This window comes from Ambystoma mexicanum, chromosome 4p (assembly GCF_040938575.1).
Source record: "Ambystoma mexicanum isolate Mex_15411 chromosome 4p, UKY_AmexF1_1, whole genome shotgun sequence".
NCBI lineage: Eukaryota > Metazoa > Chordata > Amphibia > Caudata > Ambystomatidae > Ambystoma > Ambystoma mexicanum.
In genome coordinates, this window is record NC_090927.1 from 537,200,788 (window position 1) to 537,216,781 (window position 15,994).

Consider the following 15,994-nt stretch of genomic DNA (forward strand, 5'->3'; position numbering starts at 1 on the left):
CAGAGAAGAGTAAAACCAGGAGACCGGCTGCACATATATTCTTCTTTGCAGGGTGCTATTTAGAGAACCGCCAAGTAACCACTATTGTATATTTACAGTGTCATGTGTTGAGACTTTTCTTTCAGCAGCAGCAGTCCTTATTAATGCGATTGGTCTCCCAAAGTACTAAAGCAAATGGATTGGGGTGTTTTAACTGCAAATATTCAAAGGACGCTTTACAATTTTTATTGAAGACATTTTTCCGTACAGCTTTTTTTCCACAGCTCCCAAGTATTTCCAACCTTTAAAAATACTAGGTATGGGGAAATATTGGTCAATAATGTTTCGTAAAAACAATTACAGGGCTTAGAAATTGCAATACATTAAGGAATTGTCTATGCATTTCAAGCCCTGGCTCATCTTAACAATATATTAGGGTCATCCAAATCAATTGTTATTAATGTGCCTTGTATGACACGTTAGTGTTTTCAACTTTTTTGGTCTAGCACACTTGTCAAGTTGTCTCATGTCCCGCAAGTAGCTCATCCCTTCCTGTTTTGTTTGCGTTCTGGCACTTGTATTGTATTGTATTGTATTGTATTTTGTTTTTGTATAGCGCCGGTAGCCCGAGGGCATCAGGGCGCTTGTACATAAAACACCGGTACTACAAGACGAACAGAACATATGAGACAGACGATGGGAACAAGTACTAACCAAGATCTCATGTAAAAAGTTGTGTCTTCAACATCTTCCTAAAAGCAAAGTGATTAACTTCGGACCTAAGGATTTCGGGGACGCTGTTCCACAGTTTAGGAGCTAGCACAAGAAAGGATCTGCCCAGCCCTGTTTTGAGCTTGAACCTGGGCACATACAGGAGGCATTTGCCGCCCGAGCGTAGGTTTCTGCTGGGGTTGTAGGGCACTATGTGTGTTTTCAAGTAAGCAGGCGCTGTGCCATAAAGGCACTTGTGTACCAGGCAGAGAGTTTTGAACTTGATACGTTCTTCTACTCTAAGCCAGTGCAGAGCACGCCTCTCTTCGGTAACATGGTCTTTTCTTTTCAATTTTTTTACTAATCTAACCGCGTTGTTCTGGATCACTTGACAACTGGATAGATCCCTAGTTGCGGCCCCCAGCAACAGGGCGTTACCATAGTCGAGCCGCGAAAGAATGATGGCTCTGGCTATCGTTGCCCTGTTTACTTCATTAAGTAGTGGTGTGATTGCTTTCATAAGCCTGAGATAGTAAGCTGAGTTTTTTTGGAGAAAGTTAGTCTGGGCGTGAGAGTCAACAACTGAATCGACCATCATACCCAGAGTCTTCACCTTGGGAACCACCTGGATAATGGCGTTTTTTATTTGAAAAGAGCTGTACTCTGCCCCTAGATTTTCCAACTGACGACTGGAGCCAAACAACATCAATTCGGTTTTCGAGTCGTTCAGGCACATCCAATTTGCCTGCATCCAGTCGTCTATTAACTTGTAAACCTTGGAGAGCACTTCACTATCCGTGGCATGATCCCTACCCCCCAACTTCAATATGAGTTGGGTGTCATCTGCATAATTGGTAAATGACACTCCGGCTTTCACCAGAAGGCTGCACAAAGTGCGCATATAAATATTGAAAAGCATTGGGGATAAGATGGCCCCTTGAGGCACTCCGAATATGATGTCACATGGGATGGAGAAACTGCTACCCCAATGTACTCTTGCTTGACGGTTGGAGAGAAAGGATAGGAGCCAATCGATGGCACTCTCCGAGCAGCCAACATTCTCCCCCAACGCCTTGATGAGAAGGTGGTGATCCACCAAGTCAAACGCTGCACTAAGGTCTAAGAGCATAAGCATCCCCAATTTGTTATCGTCCAGCATAGTCAGCATCTGTTTCTGCAAGTCTAGCATAGCGGTTTCAGTGCTGTGGGATGCTCTAAAGCCGGATTGTTGCTGGTGCAGAAGCCCCTGGTTCTCAACAAAGTGTTGGAGTTGCTGTGTGGCTACCTTGTCCAACAATTTGAGAACAAAATTCGAGTTAGTTATGGGACGAAGGTTAGCGGGATCCTTGGGATCTAGTCCCGCTTTTTTAACAAGTGGGGTGATGGTGACTCTCTTCAGGTCTTTAGGCACCGAGCCCTCGTGAAATGAGGCGTTCACTATTCTCCGGAGGATGGGGGCAAATATATCCTTGTGTTTAAGAATGATGCCAGGGGGCAGAATATTTTCTGCGCAAGTATAGGGTTTCACATTGTTCATCACCTCAAGCATATCTGCTTTGGAAATAGGGTCAAATTTAAAGAGTTGTTCTCTGACAGGTGTGTTTCCTTCGGTGAGGCAGATCTCCTGATTAGAAGAAGTTCTGGCCTTAATAATATTTTGTCTCGCCTTTTCCGTTTTGGCTTGGAATGCGTTAAGCACCATATTACAGTCCTCCTCAGATGGCGTAAACGGGGGAGTTAGAGATGTAGGTTTTTCTATACTCTTCAAAATATTGAAGAGTTTGCTTGTATTGTTATCGGCATGCTCAATTTCCTTGTTGAAGAAATTGGCCTTGGCTGACTTAATTTTCTCTTTATATACCCTATCCTTCCTTTTCCAACTTTCTTTACTATCCGCCGATTTATCTATGATCCATTTTCTTTCCAGATTCCGTTTTTCCTTCTTCAATAGAAGAAGCTCTGATGTGAACCATTTTTGGTTGTTACTAATCCTTCTAGTTAGTTTGGTGGTGAGCGGCGCCACGGTTTCAACTAACTCGTGTAAGTGTCTGTTGTATTTGTCAAGCAATTCGGCACATGAATCCTGATCCTGAAAGGAGCACAGAATTTTCTCCAAGCAAGGCTTTAGATGGAGTTCATTTAGATTTTTAAAATTTCTAGTTTCTGTCTTAATGTGAGGGTTTTGTTTGTGTGCATAGCATGGCAACTTTAGGTTGGCCGATATCAGATGATGATCACTCCAAATACAGGGAGTGGTACTACAGTTTTGTAAACAAATGTTGTGACCACACAGCCAGTCCAACTGGTTGCCCTGGGGGGTAGTGGGATCATTGTTAAGAACTTCAAAATCAAGATTATTTAGAGCTTTTTCCAAAGCTATGGCCCCTTTGTCCCTCTTATTACCTCGCCAGAGGTTCCAATCTCCCATAGCGACCGTAGACGCATTGATGGATCTCAAAGTGCTTAAGTGAGAGCAGAGTTCCAATGAGAAATCTGAGACCAATGATGGTGGTCTATAGATAGCTATCAAGTTGAGACAATTATTGGGGGAGAAAATCAGTTTAAGATGTAGTGCTTCGCACCCACTCAATCTTACGGATACCTTGAAAAGTTTGAGGCTGTTCTTAGCAATAATTGCTACACCACCTCCCCTGCCCTGTACTCTATTGTCATAGTAAATCGTGTAGTCTGCTGGAATGGCCTGCTCACATGTGGGCCCTACTGGATCTTTGAGCCAGGTTTCTGTTATGCAGAGAATGTCAAAATTGTTGGAGGATATCATGTCTTTAATGTTAATAGCATGTTTGGTTAGGGAACGTGTATTGAGAAGACCAATGTTCAGGCACATCCACCTCTCCATACCATCCCTAAGGATGTCAACAGACGAGTTCCCCTCCCTCTCATGGCTAGTGGCCTCCTCCCCCTCGCCCTTCTTCCTGCTCACTTGTGTGTCAACAACTGGTGCATGCATATCTCTCACCCTCTCTTACCAAGGCTCTTGGGCACCAGATGAGCTCGAGAAACCCGTGGGTCGAGGTAGTAGGAAGATTAAGGTCCCGGCACAGCGTTACACCGAACGCCGACACGTCCGGCCACGGACCGGCACAGACCGGCTTGCCCCCTTCGCGCCGGCGCGTTCGCGCCGGGTTTAAACAGATAAGGCAGCCGATGAACTACAAGGCTGCTTAAATCTGCATTTTTCAAAACCGTATTTTATGGTACATATGTTATAGTTTAAATATAACACTTTGTATGTAATCCTCGTAATGAATTATTACTGGCATACAAGACGTCAATCGTCCCTGCTCTGTTGTATGCCTTGGATGTCTCCCCCCAACCCCCACTACCCACCTACAGCGGTGGTGTATATATTAAGATCGATGCCCAACCTACCGCCCTGTGTCCCGGGGGAGGCAATTAGGTTTGAACTTGGATTTCCTACATTAATCTGTACGGGAACTAACAGTGGTTACGTTTTGGGCAAGGATTCAGTACCACCTGGCAGGAAATGGCTTCCTTTTGGGCCACTCGGTCAATCATTCCTTGAAATATTCTAGGAGTATCTGGTAGAGGGATATAGACACTCGCATAAGTGCCTACCAGGGGGAGATCGAAGTGTAGTGTTCAGTGCCTGCATCCTGGCTTGATTTTAATCTGGCAAAGATACTGGAGAAAGCTAGGACCTATGATGCAGACCAGGCTCTGACCCATCTAGCTACTCTGCAGAAATTTGCCATGTATTCCCAGCAAGGGTTTGTACTCAGAGACCCCAAGTCATATATAACAAAACTTCGTGCCCCAGCTCTTATTTGATTTATTCTCGCACCAAGGATGCAAACTCTCCCGGCCCTGGAGATTACAGGGGCATGGGTGGGCATCCCCCGTAGTGACAGAATATGCAGACTTTGTCATAAATATGTTGAGTCCTTGTGCCATGTACTGACCCAATGTGAGATGCTCGAGATTTCATATGAGAGAACATATAGTAAATTTAGCTTGAGCACATCTGAGCAACTGTGGAGTAACATTTTTGGGGCTGAGTCTTTGGTTTCTACGGCAGCGGCATTTCATGTCTGGAAACTAGCTGCCAGCAGATTGATTTCAACCCCAGAGAAATGCTAGTGGAATTTGAACTGTGTTCTTTTCCTGCTATTAATGAAGTGCATGATCTGGATTCAGTTATTTTAAATGTGACTTTATAGGCCCATTCGTTTTTGGGCATTTTTATTGATATTGTAGATAGTTCTTTTTATTATTGTGTACTAGTGTAAAAGGTTACAATGTAACCAAATGCACTTTAATAAAATACAAACAATGGCAGTCATAATATAAACCATAACCTAAGTAAAATAAAATTAAATGTAAAAAGATCAGTACTCGCATCGGCAAGCCCTTTATTCATTTGGGGAAATGCCTATATCACACCCCAAGGGCCTTGATCAACAACAGATCCTACTCCTTACCTGAGGCAGAGGCACTAGAGAAGGATGCCCGCTATCCCCACTTTTATATGTCATGGCACTCAAACCTCTACTGGAATCTATTAGGAACAATAAGGGCATCCAGGTCCAAAGCCAACAGTTCAAATTAGCTGCTCATGCAGATGACATCATTCTCTTCCTCGCTAACGCCTCTGCACCCCCCACAGAAAACCTTCAAAGGTGGTAATCGGTTTCACGTGGATACTCTGAATGCTCACTTTGCTGTCAAACATTCCTCTGACATCTCTCTCCTTCTTGAAGACTTTGATCTGGAAGTCCTCGCTCATACCGAGATGTGGTCTGTAGGCTCGGAGTCTATCCCACCCTCGCTACAAAATACAGGCCCCCGGCCCTATCTCCCTCTATGAATGGGCTGACCTCACCTCCTCCCTCTTGACCTCTTAATCCAAACTCCTCCTCCTCAGTGACCTCAACATCCACCTTGACTCTCCTACATCTGCTACCTCACAGTTCTGTGATCTCTGTGACTCCCTCTCCCTATTCTTCCTTCCAGTCCGACCCACTCTGGATGCCCTCATCTATGGAGACACCCCTATCTCTCAGTCACCACCCCCTCTCCTGATATGATCACTCTCTCCTCTCCTCCCACCGGAGGCCCCTTGGCCCTCTGTCTAATCCTTCCCCTGCCAGCCTCCTTTGCTGTCATTCGACCGGTGAAGCGAGTGTCAGTCACTGATTTTGATTCCACTTTCATCCTCCCTTCGACCTCTACATCTGATTCGCCCCCTGACTCTGTCCTCGCTAACCTGCACCTCTCCATCTCCAACACCCTTGACATACTTGCCCTGGTTATTTGGATTTGCCTGAAACATGCCTCCAAGTGCAACAGCTAGTATGACTCTGATTTAGCATCTCTGAAATGTAAGATAAGAGCAGAACTGCTGAACGGAAGTGGCAGACCTCGGGCTCATCCTCTGACAAATATGCTGGTCGCCTGCTCCAAAGGCAATATCGCTTTTCTATCGGCTCCAAGCCTGCATCTCTGGAGCCAATAACACTGGTGAACTTTCAAAATCTGCAAGGAACTCACCAATCCAACTGCAGTCTCCACATCGTTCCTTCCTTCCAGGCCCTCGACAGTGCATTGGCCTCCCATCTCTCATCCAAAACTCAGGACATCCTGTCCTCACTCTCCACCACCCCCACCCTGACCCTCACTCCCACACCCACCTTCTTGCCTTGCTTGGCTCCCCTCTCTGCACCCCACCACTCTCCTCCCTCATGCCCATAGCACCTGATGAGGTCTCTAATGTCGTCTGCTCTATGAAGGTCTCATCCAACCAGGTGCTCCCCTGCTCCTCCAGAACCATTAAGGACAACATCTCCCCTCTCGCCCCAGCTCTTGCCAATTTCTGTAACCACTCCTTTGCCACTGGCTCTTTCCCTCTATCCTTCAAGCACCCCCTTGTACACCCTTGCTTTAAAAAAGCCATCTGCTGACCCTTCCTGCTGTCTAACTATCGTCCTATCTTCACCACCCCTTCCTGGGTAAACACCTGAAGAAGTTAATCCTTCCTCAATTGATCCTTAATACTGAACTTGCTGGTTTCCTCCATGACCATCACTCTGGATTCCGGGTATCCAGAGGCACAGAAAATGCTCTCCTGAACACCCGTGAAGACATGCTGACAAATCTTGACTAACTCTCCTTCCGTTCTCATTCTCCTCGACCTCTCCTCTTCCTTTGACACAGTCAACCACTCTATCCTCATAAAACAGCTCTGTGATAACCTCGGTCACGGAATGGGCACTAGATTGGCTGACCGCTTTCCTCACTAACCGCCCCTCGCAGTTGCAGCTGGGCCCTTTCTCCTCCACCACTTCACTCTCTACCTGCAGCGTCCCCCAGGGCTCTATCCTATCGCCATGGCTCTTCAACATCTCACCTGATCTCCTCCTCCTGTCCTCATTTCCAGTGTTGCGCTGATAACGCGCAGCTCTCTTTCAAACTTCCCTCTAACTCCTCCTCCTCTCTCATCCCTGACTGTCTGACAGCTATCCGGACATGGTGTGTGGCTAACAACCCCTGTCGTAATGCCAGTAAGACAAGAGATCCTTCTTATTGGGACACCTGCGCCCTGCTTCCCTCCTACAGTCTTGCCTACCTCCTTGGGCCATCTACCTTCTCCATCCCTTGAGGCCCGAACCTCGAGGTCATCTTTGACTCTTCTCTCTGCTTCACCCCTCACATCGTGAACCTTGCCAAGAAGGCTCACTTCCAGCGTCATCTCCTTAGAGTCATTCTCCCTTTCCTTACCTTTCCCCAGAAGCTCAATGTTTCCAGAGCTCTGGTCCTCTCTAGGCTGGATTATTGCAACAGCCACTTCCCCAATCTCCCCCGTTCCTCCCTACGCCACCTTCAGCTAATCCAGAATAGGACTGCTAGATTTATTCTTGGCCTCAAACCCAGGGACTGTATCTCTCCAGCTGTAAAATCTCTCCACTCTCTCCCAGTGGCTGCGAGGATGAAATTCAAGACCCTCTGCATCATCCACAAGGCTTTCTGGGGCCTGGATCTCCAACTTTCTTTCCCTAAATACCTCCCTGCTATAGCCTGTCGGTCCTCTAACTCCAACTCCCTGCTTGTCAAACGCTTCTCCAAGCAGAGAGTGGGGGCAGGTCTCTCTCTAGGTCGGGTGCCTCTCTCTGGAACAGCCTTACTGCCCCTCTCAGATTTGAGCTGGACCTCCTTAAGTTCCGGAAACGTCTCAAAACTCTTCTGTTCTCTACTGCTTCCCTCTTTCCCTTCCCGGTTAATCACGCCTTCTGCTGCTGAGACTGGCGGCATTGGATCCTCATGCTGTGCATCCCACCCTTGGGACTCCTCTGCCCTAGCACTTAGCCAACTCCTCCTCCCTTGGGACCCCCTCAGCACTTTCCTCCCAGGCTCTCACCAGCACTTGGCCATACCTTCTCCCATTCCCCTGCACTTCTCTTCACTGCACTTGCACATCCAAATGTTGCAAGGCCTAGTAGGACCATGATTGTTTATTTCCAGTTTGCTTGCCATTATGTTTTACTCCCCTTGTTCCTTCCCCATTTGCCTTGTGGCACCTTGAAACACTATGTTGTTGTACAGTCGCCTAACAAATGCTCAATAAATAAAAATAAATAAAAGGTGACCGCAACATGCACTTAACCCACTGAGCCATTTTACCAGCAAGAGGAGTATGAAGGTGAACCAGTAGTAACCTAAACAACACAGTATCCCAGTCCAAAATAAAGGGAATATCCAATGAATGTTTTATAAAAACAGAAACACTTTAATAAAACACACCATCTGCACGTATAACCAAAAGAGATTAATTATACAAAAACCCACCCCAAAGGAAATAACAGATAAGATGCAACAGAATGAAGAAAGTAGCACTCGGAGTGTGGTTCCAGTGGTGGTAGGTAAGTGACCCAACCAGTCTCTGGGGCCCAAGTGGACAGTGGGGGCAGTTCAGTTTCACAGTACCTGGATTCAGTTCTCAGTGTGCTGATGCATCAGATGGGGGACGAAAGTTGATGCAAGCTGATCAGGCTCAGTCTGGCATGTAGGATTGTGGAGGCAGCAAGCGGGCGTCGAACAGGGCCGAATGCGTGGTGCCCTGTGTGGTCGAAGTGCAGTGGTTCAGTGATGCAGGTCAGGCGGTCCCAAGAATGCTTCACAGTTTGTCAGGCCGAGTCAGGCTTTAGACACTGGAAGAGGTTGGCGAGTGACACTACATCGGTTCGAGTTGGCGGGCGACTGGCGTTGAAGTGGTGATCGAGGGTGCTTCGATGTGCAGTCAATGATGCAGCGTTTCGCAGGCTAACTGGGCCGAGCCGTGGTTATAACCTCTGGTTATAGTCGGCGAGTAACCTTCCAGAGATTCTGTTCAGATTCCAGAATTGAGCAGTCGCTTTAGGCCTAGAAGGTAACGGGCTTCGCTAGGACAAGCTACAGTGTCAAGCTGGTTTAGATGCAGTGCAATAGTTTGCTGTTTGGTGGAACACAGTCACCAGCGCCTTCCTTATTATTCACGGTGCGAGGAACACAGAGCAACCGGTTAGGTGCATTAGAACACAGAGCTTCTGCTGGTCTGGCCCTGCGGTTGCTGTGAGGCCTTCCCAAAGGACTAGAGGACAGAATTCTCCAGTTCAGGGTCTGCTCTTCTGGCACATAAGATCCGTTGCAGAATGTTTGGTCCTAATCCAAAGCACTGGTCACTCCCAATCTTACCTGAGAGTGGTAATGGGACATATCTTCCTTCTGTCTTCGATGGCTCCTTCTTCATCTCAGGTGGAGGGCTGTCCCAACTGTCCCAAAGGAAGCCAGCCCAGGAGAGAATGTTCATAAAGTATCTTCAGCCTTGTAGGATCCTTGAGGAACTGAGGGAATTCTGCTGAAGGGTTGCGAGGCGGCTTCTTTCAAAGGCACAAGTCCTCAGGTGATTGGTCTAAAGCTAGCCTGCTTTAAGGGACCAATCCCTGATCCTGGCTGCAGTGGACTTTGCCCTGTTGATCCTGCACCCAAAGTCCTTTGCTCAGTGGGAAACAAGATGGTGGAAGACTTCTTCCAGTGTCCAGAGTACTCCTGCCTATCCTACTCCTGCCCCCTTCCCTCCTACTGAAAACAAAGACCTTTGAATATGCAGCAAACTGGCTTGAGGCTACACCTCCTGAATGGGTGTGCTCCTTTGACACCTGGGCCCAGGACAGCTGCCAGGCTGTGCGGCTGTCTCTGGGGGACAGAGTTACCAGCCCTCCCAAAGAGAATCAAAGAGAGGCTGGGGCCTCTGGGTTTCTGTCCTGCCGTGTGGCAGTATCAGCACGTCTGACCCAAATACACATTCCCTTCCACAGCCAAGCTAACTCACAGGAGCTGACACATGTGCAATATCAATTGGGATGTGGCAGATATGATCATAAGTATCGCTATGCCTAAACTCGGGCATAGCTTATTCTTAGAGATTACTCTGCTACCAGCATGGGGTACTCCTGATCATCGCAGTTTGGGTACAGGGCACATATCTTAAATGTCACCCCTATGCTGTAGTGACTTTGCTGTCGCTGTGGCTGTCAAGTGAACATCTTGTGACCTTTGAACCTCTGCGCCATGAGCAGAGCGGGTCCTACAGAAGGAATCACATGCATCATTTTAGGGACTAAAAATCAAAGAAGCCAGGGCTTTCCACCCTTGCCAGATAGCAATTCCCCACAGGTTGAGATGGAAGTAGCCCTTTCACATCCATTCCTATTGGACTGTAGCCTCATAATGAGCCCAAATACTCTTAATGACTATCCGATCCTGGGTGCTGCCTCCAAAATTGTTACCCAGTTCACAAAGACACCTAGTAAAAATCAAAAAATACTTGGTATTCTCCGCCTATGGCATTACCTCACACCAACAATCAATACAAACGCTCTAGTTTGGGCCCGTGCATGGGGGGGTTGAGAAAAAAAATATTCTACACTTTATCAACTTGCTGTTAAAGATACTCCACAAACTAAGAGCAGACAGGATTTTCACTAAGCAACTATGCTGCTGAAGACTAACGGAGGAAAAGTGTTTATACAAGACCAGCGCAGTCTATAGAAATAGAGCCCCCGTTACCACGTCAGCAAAAGTCAGCCCAACAAACAATAAGAAATGGGAACAAAACTTAGCCACCTATGTAGATTTCACCCAATGGAAAGAGAATTATAAAAAGTACTAGTACAGCGTTGACAGCCGCAAGCAAATTCCAAACCCTATTCTTTGTAATACACAGAGCTTTATGGTCACCGGAAAAAATTTGCAAAATGATAACCAGTCCGCTGCAGATGTAAAATTCCTCAGGAAGTAGGCTCAATTAAGGATGCGCTCTTTTTCTGCCCCTCCCTACCAAGATTCTGGAACGAGGTAGCAGAGTCCATCATGGATATAACTGTAGCTACCAGTCTAAGATAACTTTGTATCAGCACCCTTAATGAAGACAGCACACTGAGCCCCAAGAACACACAGCTTCTAGACACATTAGCAACAGCATGTGACGAATCTAGCAATATCGTCACAGATTCTCTCGGGGGAAGCTTCTCCTATGTGGCCAGGGAAAGGCATAAGCAACCTGACTCAGCCACCCCCACGGTCAATCTGTGGGAGGACAACGTAGGGGAAGACAAACTCCACAGGGACAGAAGAATACTAGATCAAATTAGTCTTGCAGTCACAATTCCCAATGACATATATACCACTGCAACATACGTACATGGCTTATTGTGGTATAGATCAAGAAATCCCACCTTACAGCAGTCAAACACTGTATTGTTAAGTGACCTCAATTCAGCACTCCAACTAAGTCAATGCCAAGCCTGGGATGCCCAAGGGAAGCCCTTATTTATATATTTTTATGACAAGTTCATAGATCTGGATGATAAACCCTTGTATAACGCCCCTCTCTTTGAATCTCCCTGACCTCACTGAGCCAAGAAGTAGGTTTGTTTAGCAAATTAAAATATTTATTGAAAATTAAACAAGATATATATCACACTTTTATGAATACATTAATATTTGATAGCACACTTATGAATAAGACAGTGATCAACAATGCATAGTATTACACTAGCACTCTTTTTTTTATTACTTAGGAGTTGGTATAGAGAGGATCAAGTAGCTGAGAATGCTTTTATGGGTTCAAGGAAATGCAATGATGGAAAAGAATGCAGCACAGAAATAACTGAGATGGTTTCCACAAGAGATAATATCATCACTTTTTCTTTTGACAATTCACTCCCCCCCTATGCAATATAAGGAGATGGAAGGAGAGCACACAATTTTCAGGAATACAATCAAATGCAATACCAATTCATTTCCCCCCTAGCAAGCTTAGAGCAACAGGGATGATTTAAAAACACAGGCAAAAATACTTTAAATGTGATTTGCAAAGAAGTGAAAATACGCTAAAAATGATTTTAATTCCCTATAGGAGATTCAGGGTAGGTGACAGCTACTTTGAATTAGTTCAGGTCAACACTAGCAATGATTCATGAGGGATTATCAGGTTGAAAACGAATTTCAGCAATGGAAACAAAAGACAGCGATTTTTGACAGGTGGAAAAATTGAGTCAAATTGCAATTCACGGCACTTTTTCCGAGTGCGCCGAGCGCGATTACTGAAAAACTATAAGGAGTAGAAAGTCGGTTTTAGGCTTGTTGGAAAGCTGAGGATCTTAAAATTAGATTTTCAGAAATAAAGTAAGATTCAAATGGCAAATGACACTTTCACAGGTTTGAAATCACAGAATGGACACACGATTTCTATGCAGTTCTTAATAGGTGGAAATGGTTTGAATTAGATTATTTTAAACGAAGAGATTGGTTTGCACAGCTCTGGCGGGATACTCACTCCTAATTTTGGAAGGAATGGGCCTTGTCACAGATCTGGTCAACAGGTTTAGCTGCGGTTCTCTCTGCTCTGCTGGTCTAGATCTCTGGTTCTGGCAAAAGTTCTGGCACCGCACAGCGGTCTGGGCTGGTCGGCGGTTCTGGATCTCTGGTTCTGGTCTCAGCACTGCACGGCGGTCTGGATACAGCTCTGCTTTCTGGGTTCTGGCACAGGGTTCTAGCCAGAATCAAACAGCTCGCCCGGCTGTTGAATGGTTTGGTGAGGTTGCTGGATTCTGAGGCCTGCTGAGAAGGATTCAGCATTTGGACTAGGCCTCTGCTGCAAGTTCTGAAGTCTGGATTCTAAGTTCTAGTTCTGGAGTCTTCTGGCAAAGCGCTTCGCAAGAAATCAGTTTGAATGTGGAAAGTGAATGTCCCTACCTGGGTTTCAGTGGTCCTTTTTATGTCTTTTGAAAGTGGGTGGGAAGGCTGACTTTCTATGCCCAACCCTCTGAAGATCCTGATAGGTTAGCGGATTTTCTGTGCTCTCATTTTTATGGCATACAGAAAGAACACTCCCCTTGTCACTTTGCACACAAATCTATTTTTGATCCAAATGCGTATTTATCTATGTACAATTTTTCTAATATTATATGTCCAGTTAATATATTTTCTGTAGCACCAAACCATCCTATCCCTGTCTTTGTAAGATGTTGTGTCCACTTCTGACAGAATTCTGCCCTTTTCATCCAGAACACAACCTCTAAACTTTTCCAGAATTTACACAAATGTGCGTAAGGAATATGGGCATCAGATGATGAAGTGTCAGATTTTTAATATACAGACACTTGGAGTAACACCCTATTTTCCGCTACTACTCCCCAGAACATACCACAGAGTCCTAAAACCTCTTAAAATGTGCACAGAAAAATCACAGGAATAATGATATTATTTACATACTCTTGACACTTCCGTACTATGAATTATCCATCTTTTTAAAATTATGCTCTGGCCCAGGTGTGTGTGGTTTATTTTCCAAAGCACATGGGGGAATTTCTGTCTGTCTTGCCTCCAGCTCAGGTGGCTCCCAGAGGCAGTGCCCCTCCCATTTCCCTCCAAGAGGAAGCCATTTACGACCCCTGATTTAGCATTTGCCTGAGCCAAAGAAAGTTCATTGTTCCGTTTTCCTGCAGCCCCAGGTACCCCTCCCCTAATTCAATCAAAGAGGTGTGATCTCCTTTTGGTGGGAACAGCAGAAGGCAGCCAGGCCTGTGAATGCAGTTCCTGGGAAAGTTTCAACTCCTGTCGGGGGTAGTTGCCGGGCAGAATTCAATCTCTTTAAGCCAGGCTTCAGCCAAATGTCACTTTTGTTCCCATTTGTCTTCATTCAAATCAAACGTACAATTTTGACACATGCAGCTAGAACGCTGATTCTAAGTTCAAAACTATGACATTTAAACAGTTGCAACCTATGTGACACTCCAAAGTAAATCACTCATTTATTTTAAACATTTCGATTTTAGTGGCTTTAAGTCCAATTTCACTTAAGCTGCTGACATTCACAGCTCAGCCAGTTTTGTTATGAACATTATTTTAGGCTCCTCATCTTTCCAGATTTGGTATGCACACAAGACTTCATTCTACCAGAAGTCTGCTGGTGTTCAATAAGATTTTTGAATATCTTGCAATGTTTGAAATAGGCATTTTGAGCTTGCATTTCAGAGAAACAAATGTGATTTCAAAGCACTTTTTGAGCTAACAGGCACTGCTGTTTTTCCTTTGGCACCACGTTTCACTCATGGCGCTTCTGGCCCCTCACGCTCGCACTGGTGGGTGGCAGGTCAGGCGACCATTTTGGTGTGCGCAAAACTGCGCGTTTTTCCTGGATTCTGGCGCAAATGTGGGCTTTTCGGCCATCTTGGATTTTCTGAGCCCACAGTACCAAATGTTGTAGCATAATAGTTCAAACGTGGGTCAAGACACCTGACAGTATGTGCCCCCCCTTTCAGTACTGAGACTCGGAAGAGGGATGGAGTAATGAAGATGACCAGAAGCGGTAAGCCAACGCCGCCGCGGTGTAGTCTTTGGAAAGCGTTACACCGTGCCAGGAAGTTTAAAATTGGCACAGCTGAGAGAACACCAGAACGAAGAGAGCAGAGGCCGGCTCTGTCAGTAACTTGTTCAGACACCTGTCGGAAAGCAGACCACAAGCAGACTGTCCGTAGCAGCGCTGATGCTGACACGAACAGTGTGCAGGAAAGGTGAACCGAAGGAATCTTACTGCTTGAGGGCCTGAAGCAGCGAGAGATGTGTGCAGCAGAGGAGGGCAAAGCAAAAGCTTACTGGCTCATGGGAAGCACGCTGAGTCAGCAAACCAAAGAAGATGGAGAAGGGAAGACACAAGGAACACCGAAGCCGCCCGGTAAGCCCAGAGAAAGCGAACGTGTTAATGGAGCGCGTGCAGGTGAATGCTGTGTTGTGCTAAGTAAGACCATTGAAGAAGTTGATGCGGACGCAAGCAATATTAGAAAAGGGTTGGTGGCTCAACATTTCAAAACAGGAATTGATGTCAGTGCCAACAGTGCTGGAAAAGGGTTGAGGACTGCATATCTGAAGGAAGAAGTAAAAGCAGAAATGAAATGTAATGAGAAAGGGTTGGTGACCCAATATTTGGAAAAGAATGTCTCATGGATAACAAGGAAAGTAGTTGAAGAATGGAAAAGCCATGGCTGGTTGGTGAACTATGCAAATAGGGAGTCTGGGGATCAAAACCCCCCAGGAGAAGGGAACTTTGTGAAACAGTCTGATATCTGGCAGGAAAGTAAACCAGGAGAAGTGAATATTGTGAAACCATGTAACATCCTGGCAGGAGATTAAACCAGGATTGGGAAAGGAAGTGAACCTGAAATTGGGAAAAGTGTCAAACCAAAACATAAAAGGGAAGAATTATACCTCTTTTTGGAATCAGTGAGAAAGGCATCGATACCCTGGCAGGAGAGTACACCGGGGACATAAAGAGGAGCAATCAGTGGCGAAGGGTAGAGTGATACCCCCAGAAAACAAGTGGAAGATACAGAGTGTGAAGAACTCGAAATAATAAAAGGAATTGTGTATGCAAAGGGAGATGCAGGGGAAGGTCAATCACCTTGAAATTGTGTATAAAAAGAGCACCATATGTGTAAAGGAAGCTCATGGAACGATTCATTTAATTTAAGATTGTGAATACTTAAAGTAAAGCATTGAAGGTTGAAGGAATACAAGGGAAAAGAGGAATTTTTCCTTAAAAAGCGTAATGGCCTAAAGAAAGATATAGAAGCTCAAGCGAAGCCTTAAACAAGGAAAAGAAACATGGGGAAGGAGCCCCACTTTTGTTGAATAGTGAAACCTTGTGGAACTTTATCTGGAGAGACCGGGTAGATACAGAAGGATACGAAGAAACATAGGGGAAGGAAGGACCCCCTTTTCCTGGCGG

The 15,994-nt window shown here is 45.7% G+C and overlaps 1 protein-coding gene across 1 annotated transcript in view; it reads right to left on the reverse strand.

The window, feature by feature from the left end:
- The window catches only part of TDRP (testis development related protein), a 615,149-nt gene that overhangs the window by 544,096 nt on the left and 55,059 nt on the right, over positions 1-15,994 (reverse strand). The gene's annotated exons all lie outside the window — the stretch shown is intronic.